This window comes from Phalaenopsis equestris, unplaced genomic scaffold (assembly GCF_001263595.1).
Source record: "Phalaenopsis equestris unplaced genomic scaffold, ASM126359v1 Scaffold000006, whole genome shotgun sequence".
Classification (NCBI taxonomy): Eukaryota; Viridiplantae; Streptophyta; class Magnoliopsida; order Asparagales; family Orchidaceae; genus Phalaenopsis; species Phalaenopsis equestris.
The window spans coordinates 2,468,852-2,477,727 of record NW_018164448.1 but is presented as its reverse complement, the minus strand read 5'-3'; positions in this window follow the sequence as shown (position 1 = coordinate 2,477,727).

The window sequence follows — 8,876 nt, the reverse complement described above, 5'->3', positions numbered from 1 at the left end:
TATTTATTTATTTTATTTTTCTCGTTCACATAAGAAAATATCAAATTGCCAATTGGAGAAATTATTTAAATTTAATTGTATTTTTTTGTTATTAGTGGATGAATATGAACGTAGAAAAATACGAGCTAACATTTTTAAATTTATCAAAAAATTCTTTTAGATTTTTTATTAAAATAACATATCTAAACGAAAAATAACATTATTATTTTTGTTAAAATTGAATACATCGAATATATCATAATCATAAATTTATTAAAAAAAAATAATTAATTAATTAATTTTAGTTATTGAAAATAAAAAAATCAAACTGCTCTTTAGACTCTTTTGCTGATACTTTTCAGTTCATTTAGGGTCTGTTTGGGGCAGTTGGTTGTAGTTTATTGAATAATTTGCTGATAAGCTAGGTGTGGTGACTATTACAAATTTATATATTTTTGGAAAAGTCAGACCGTTGTCAATAAGCTGTCACCGCACATAGATAGATGCGGTGTGAAAATGCTATTTTCCGTATTTTGAAAACACATAAGCTGTCAAAATGCAGTATAAGCTGTCAAAATGCAGTTTACCCAAACAGGTCAGGTGCGTTTTCAAAAAGAAAATAAGCAAAATAAGTTGCCCAAACGGACCCTTAATGGTCCAAATTAAATTTATACATGTAATATATGATTAAAAAAGCTATAAACTTTTTGTATATCTTGAACATAATTTCATGATTTATTTATATACATACCACTCAAAACTTTATATTATATATTTACTTCTAACATTTTAAAAGTGAAATTCATATTTTTTGTGCATAAAAAAAGATGGTATATATGTAAAATTCGGAGTTCATGTGTTAGATATGCAAATATATAGGAATTGAGTGATATGTATGTAATTATAATTTCTCAAATGACTGACTATATGTACTCATTAGTGATTTGATAACAATGAATCTTGTAAAATTTGTGTAATAGTTTGCTAAATATTTGTTTTCTACATATTAACTATTTTCATGTAAACATGAAAATGAAGAATATTTAATGTTATTTTTGAGAAATTCTTACTTAAAGATAAGTTTGAAGGTACATTTCATGGAGGCCCAAGTGAAGATGAGCTTAAGTTCCATAATTCTATCATTATTATTTTTTAATTTAATGATATCATGCATAATTATGCAAATTTTGAGTAATTAATTTACAATAGTAACAACAACAAAGCCTTAATCCTGCTACGTGGGGTCGGCTACATGAATCGTTTTTCTCCATGTCGTCCTATTTAGTGTCGTATTTTCATTTAGTTCTATTTCATTTAGTTCTAATGAATTAAGATCAGTTTTTATGCAGTAAGCTCAAGTCTTCCTAGGTCTACCTATGGCTTTCTTAACATAAGTCGAATCTAAAACATCTACTCTCCTAATCAGATTATTTGATGGTCGACGTTTAATGTGACCAAACCGTCTAAGACGACTCTCTCTAATTTTGTTCGTCGCTTGAGCTACACCATTCACAGATATATTCATTTCGCATTTTTTCGTTAAGTGTAAGTATTATGCTTCTCTTTTAAAGGCGAACATTCAACACCATATAGCATTGCAAGTCTCACCACCATCTTATAAAATTTTCCTTTTAGTCTAAACGTTATTTTTCTATCACACAAAAGGTTTGAAGCATTCCTCCACTTCAATCGACCAACTTGAATTCCACTATTAAAATCTCCATCTATATCACCATTGCTTTGAACAATAGACCTGAGATATCTAAATCATTCACACCTTTTAAATTTGTTAAGTAATTAGGGTGAAGAAAAACTACAATAGACACAAATCCAGAAGAACACACAGAGATTTAATGAGGTTCGGCAAAGATGCTTACGTTCTCATGAGCAGAGCGGCGGCTTTTCCACTAATCTAGAAAAAGAGTACAGAATATAGAATTAGGATAATACCTAGGGTTATATACAGACCTATTTATAACCCTAGAAAGAACAGTAAATGAAATCTTGGGTACAATATGTAATTACCAAATTACTCATGTACCACACCCCAACCCACATAAGGAAACTCATCTGATTTGAACAGAATCTTTCGCACTGCTCCGCTCCGTTCCAGCATATGTCCCTTTATGGTATATGAGTCATATCTAACAAATCTTCACCTTAGCGAATATCCAGCCCCTCAGGAGAAATACGTCATGAAGTTTCTTACATACCAGAAGTGGGTTAGGCCATCATGCTTCTCTAACAACTGCAAACATTCAACAAGTCCAAGCAATGCAAGAACTTGTTGATAGTAACTGGTTTGGTCAACATATCAGCTGCATTTTCATCAATATGAACCTTCTGCAATAGTATCTCACCAGAAGCAATCAATTCTCTGATCTTGTGATACATGACATCAATGTGCTTGGTTCTCGCATGATACACCTGGTTCTTAGCCAGATAAATAGCACTCTGGCTGTCACAATGCAACTGAACTCCACTTTGTTTAATGCTCAGTTCCTTTACTAGCACAGTGTTGTCATGTACTCAGCTTTAGTTGTAGATAATGCCACAATAGACTGAATTTTTGATTTCCAACATATAGACCCTCCACCAGGAGTAAACACATACCCAGTTGTAGACCTTCTGTCATAATAGACCCTCCACCAGGAGTAAACACATACCAGTTGTAGACCTTCTGTCATCCAAATCACCTGCATTATCTGAATCAACGTACCCCACAACTGAAGGATCATTCTGCTGACTGCCAAAAATAATTCCATGTTCTACAGTACCCTTCAGATACATGAAAATCCACTTGACTGCTTCCTAATGCCACCTTTCAGGTTTAGCCATGTATTTGCAAACTTGACTAACAGCATGGGCCAAATCAGGACAAGTACATATCATTGCATACATCAAGCAGCCATCTGCACTGGCATATGGAACCTTAAGGAACCTTTGTCATGTCTTCGATTTCTGTATCTTTCTTAGGACACTGTTCTACAGAAAGCTTAAAATGGTTTGTTAAATGAGTGCTTACAAGCTTTGCTTTGCTCATCTCAAGCATGTCTAACACTTTCTCAACATAGCCTCGTTGAGATAAACATAATCGTCTTGAGCCTCAATCTCGATGAATCTTCATTCCAAGAATCTTCTTCGTAGGACCATAAATGAGACAGATGTTGGAGTAGAGCGGAGCCCACGAGCGGAGTGGAGCGGAAGGATCTGTCCAATCGGGGGAGTTTCATTATGTGGGTTGGGGGTGCTGGGGCAAGACCCTGCGGTTTGGTACATGAGTAATTTAAGTAATTACATATTGTATTATAGTGTTATATATATGTCATGTTTGTAATCCTGGGTAAGCCCTTGAGAGCTGAATCTTGTATTTTGTAACTTTTTTTAATATTGAAAAGAAAGTCGCCGCTCTGGTCCCGAGGATGTAGATATCTTTGTTGAACCTCATAAATCTATGTGTGTTCTTCTGGATTTGTGTTGATTCCTATTTTCTTTGCCCTAATTTCTCAACAAGTGGTATCAGAGCGAAGTTCTAGGGCAGGGAAGAAAATTTTGGGCAGCGCAAGAATAAAGATGATTTTGACAGAGGAGTTCATTTCAGGGCTTCAACGATTCAGTGAAGAATTTTAGCGGTTCGCGACAGATTGTTGGAGCAGACAACTAGGAGTTCGCGAAGAGCTTGAATCCCACAAGAGGACCAGTTTGCGAAGGCAAAGCCGAAGGCGTTCGCGGGAGGTTGGTGGACCGAGGCGCGAAGGATTGTTCGCGGGAGGCTGTTGCCAACACATGAGTTTGTGAAGATGAAGTCGAAGGCGGTTCGCTGCAGGTTGTTCGCCCGAGGAGAATCAAGGAATCTTTCATCCCATATCCCTCTAAAACATGGGAGGAGCTCGCTACACGTGGGAATTCGAGGGAGGAGTTTAGCGTGGGAGTTCTGCGCCGACTCAAGCATTCACATGGGAGGTGTTTGCGGGATTCGGTTTGGAGGGAGAGGTAGTTGAGCAGAATTGGAAGGGAGGACGCAGAAAAGAAAAATCTGTGTAGAAGGAAATTTAGCGCGGAGATATTCCGAAGATATTCCAAGACTCAGGAAAGACAAGGAAAGGGAATATGTTGCTGCACTCGGGAAAGAAAAAATTTCTTTTTGGAAGGAAAGCGGAGGCGGAGCTTTTCTGTAAGGAAAACAAAAATGGAGCTTTTCTGAGAAGGAAAGCAGAGTTTTTTCTAGAAGGAAAAAAGTACTTTTCTGAAAAGCGGAGGCGAAGCTTTTCTTGGAAATTTAAGCAAAATGACTTATGGGAAAGTTTAATTAAGAAAAAATTAATTAAGGAAATTTTTTTTTTCAGAAAAATTTAATTAAGGGAATATTTCAATCATTTTTCAGAAAGAAACTCTGTTGCTTTTCTGAGAAACTTAATTAAGGGAAACTTAATTAAGGGAATCTTAATTAAAGGAATATTTAAAAAGATTTATGGCTCAACCCACTTTAGTGCATAAGAAACTTCATGATGTATTTTCTCTTAAAGGGCTGGATATTCGCCAAGGTGAAGATTTGTGAAGCATATGTATTTTCTTCTAAGGGGTTGGATATTCGCCAAGGTAGAGATTTTTCAGGCATATGTATTTCTCCTAATAGGCTAGATATTCACCAAGGTGGAGATTTGTTAGGTATGGCTCATATACCATAAATGCGACAGATGCTGGAGCGGAGCTGAGCCCACGAGCAGAGTGGAGCGGAAGGATTTATCAAATCAGGGGAGTTTCATTATGTGGGTTGGGGGTGCGGGGGCAACCCTCTGTTGTTTGGTACATGGGTAATTTAAGTAATTACATATTGTACTATAGGGTTATATATATGTCATGTTTGTACCCCTAGGTGAGTCTCTGAGATCCTGAGAGCTGAATCTTGTATTTTGAACTTTTTTTTGATATTGAAAAGGAAGTCTCCGCTCTGCTCCTTAGATGTAGGCATCTGCGCCGAACCTCGTAAATTTCTGTGTGTTCTTCTGAATTTGTGTCGATTCCTATTTTTCTTCGCCCTAATTTCTCAACAAATTTAATCACATAAAGTCACAATTTTGTCACTAGAGCTACTAGTACTAAAATTACATTCCATGTATTTAGTTCTACTTCTACTCAAATGAATGCCTTTAGACTCCAATGTAGAGCTCCATAATTCAAGTTTTTTCTGGGTTTTCTCTCTCGTCTTATTCAAGAGAAGGATATCATTAGCAAAAAGCATACACTAGGGTACATCCTCCTGTAAATGTCCAATAAGACCATCCATAACTAAAGCAAAAAGATATGGGCTTAAACGATCCTTGATGTAATCCAACATAAATAGGAAAATATTGGTCAATCCTCCTTCAGTTAGAACACAAGTAATAACTCTAGTATACATATATTTAATGACTTGAATATAAGTCATATCAACACCTTTCTTCTCAAGAAATCTCCAAAGGATATCTTTTGAAAACTTACCGTATAATGTAGATGCTCGTTATTATCTCTGAACTTCTCCATCAAACATCTAAATAAATATATAGCTTCCATAATAGACTTGTCTGGCATAAATCCAAATTGATTATGAGAAATTTTTGTAATATGCCTTAACCTATGTTCAATTACTCTCTCCCATAGTTTCAAAGTATGACACATCAACTTAATTACTTTATAATTTGTACACTCTTATGCATCCTCTTTATTTTTAAAAATGAGGACCAAAATACTCTTCCTCCACTCCTGGTACATCTTTTTAGTTTTTAAAATAATATTAAAGAGTTTGGTAAGCCAAGAAACTCCCAAATCTCCTAAATAATTACACATTTCAATTGGGATATCATCGGGTCCTCCAGACATTCCACCCTTAGTTTTCTTTAAAGTCTCATCAACTTCTTTTTTACTAATATGATGATAAAAATGAAGCATTTTATTATTATTAATGATAGTAAGATCACTAAGGTTGGTTGTAAAATTAAAAATAATTAATTTAATTTTGTAAAATTTTAGATAGATTTAGAGGTTTTTTTTTTTGTATAACTTTTATATGATAACATGCAAACTTGTACATCTTCTAATTTTTTTTTAAAAAAAATTTTAAGCTCAATTTGCATATTGAAAAAATCAGTGATAACTAAGAAATAATTTGGGTTAACGAAACCACTATGTTAAACTTAATAAATTTATATACTTTTGTTATTTCATTAGATTTAATGAGTTTTTTTACATATAATTTTATATATTATAAGATTTGATTTTTTTAAAACATGCAATTACTATGATGTTTATAAATTATACATTATCTTCTCTAAAATTAATTTGACATTTAGTAATTTATCTTTGGCTAGCTTATAAGCTTTGATTTTGATTATAGTGTTTAGTGATCTAGTCTTTCCTAGTCATTGGGGGTACCTTGACTGACTTTTTTGAGAATTGCTTTCAAAGGTTATTGGGGAATATTTTTAGAGTCATTAGGAGTTATTATAGAGATTGTCTAGTCAATATTACTATAAATATTTGAAAAAAATATCAATGGAATAATTAATTGAAGTATTCTCATATCTTTGCTCACAAGCATAGTGGAGTGCTCTTTCATTATGAAGAAATGACTGTCTTGCCTATAAATTAATAATTATTTCATATCAAAATCATAAACATGGGTGTACTTAAACATATACAATGATAAGGTCACTAAAACATGATTAGGTGTATGTAGTTTCTATATTGATTTTCCTTAATTTGCACTTCACTTCAATCACAAAATTTTGGGTAATTATAAGATTAAAATTTTAGTTTTGTATTAGATTCATAATATTGACCATTATATTGACACACTTAATTAATTGTAAGTATCAAAAGCAATAGAGCTTGTGCAATCAATTAGATTATGTTACTATAAGTATTGTATTAAATATTCATATGATTACAAGCTAGATTAGAATTTATATTTGTCATCTAACTTGTTCATTATGTTGAATCACATTGTTACATCCTTAAGTTTATTATGTATATTGTTGATAATTGTTGCAAGTTTTATAGAGATTGTCTAATGACGTAAATATTCTTAAAATCATTGACTTGAGGCATTATTAAAATTATGCGCCTAAGATAATATTTTGAAGCATGTGTGACTGATTTGATTTACTATATAAGAGTTCTATTTATTATGATATTGTTTGCATGATGGTTCTCATATTATTTGATTCATATCACTATTTATTCAAAATATATTAGAACTATAAAGATGTATCAGAGAGTATTTTGAATTATACAATTCAAAAGCTTTGTGGTGACCTATTTATTTGTCAATAACAAACTGAAGGAAAAACAAAATACTTATAGAACTATGATATAATTTTTAAATTAATTTTTTTAAGCAGATAATATATGATAACTATGAATTATGATAGGATGAAACAAACTAAGCTCACTCATAAACCTATCAGGCTCTATTGCTCTTGGGACATCCCATGGCTTAACCCAAACTCTATATCTCCTGATTCACATTATTTTTGTCAATCCATGTCGAAATCACCCAAATCCTTAGTTGTTGCAAAGGTTCTAATCACACTTTCTTCTCTTTGGGTGAGAGCCACCACTGACTGTCTGTTCTCTTTCTTCAACCTTTTTCAATAATGATAGTAAGTTTTTGTCCTCTTCTTCCACAACTTATCTTCTGACTCATCCTCATTGTCATTTCTACCTTATCATTTCATCTCCTCCTCTCGAATAGGCTAGCGGAGCTTTAGTTTTTTTAACATTAATTTAAAGTAATCGTTACATTTTGTATTTTTTTAAAAGATTAGCATAGATTTTAATTAAATTTCTAAAACTATCTTATATATAGTTTAATAAATTAATATGAGAGAACAAAAGTTAATTTGCATTTGTAAGTTTAAGTTTAGAATGATTATAACTTGCTTAAGTTGGTTATGTCTCACCCAGCAATTAGGGACATCTATGTGCGTAACACCCAATTCATATGTATTTACATATCCAATACTAATACATTATTTTATACATTTATGTCCCCAAAACATTTCATATCACATCAAAAATATTGCTATATTAACTTTTAAAATGTGAAATATATATTTTTCATGCATAAATAAGATAGCATATATGCAAAAATTAAATTTTTGCTATTAGATACATACAATAGATGTTTCTAGAGATAATGAGTTATAGAAACTAGGGAGAGCAGTTGTTATGAAAGTCACTAATTGCATAGATGGAAAAATTAAGTACATCATAGAGTTTATGTAAGAATAATATAACAAAATAAAAATGCATTTATAAATATTAAAAAAATATAAATACAAATGGCAAAAAACATAAGTACTGTAAATCATGAAATTAAACATACATCTTGAAAAGCATTTACCATTTTGTTTTAAATTGAAAATTATTTTATATCTTAAAACTGTCAAAATAATTATGTTTTGTACATTTGCGAAATGGCTATACTATTTTCATAAATATGTGTGCATTTGCGGCATATAATCTAATATGACAATAAAGGATACATTAAAAAATACGTGAGAGAATACCTGTCTCCATAAACTTCATTGTACATTACGTGTGTGCAACACGGACTTCACAAACATATTACATGAATTGAATATGTTAAATCATCATAATGTATTACTCGTTGCTACATATTACATAAACTCATCTTCTTCTCTTAATTATCTATCATAAAAATGTATTAAATATTATGAATTTCAACTCATTCTAACAAATTTTCTTACTTAAAATATCTTTTATTAAACTTTAATTTCAATGGATATGTGCTTTGGCCCTCATTTTAAAATAAACACATTAATAAGTCCAAAAATATAATGAAATTTTATCAATTTTAATTAATAATATTTATTTCTCTTTTATATTTATATATA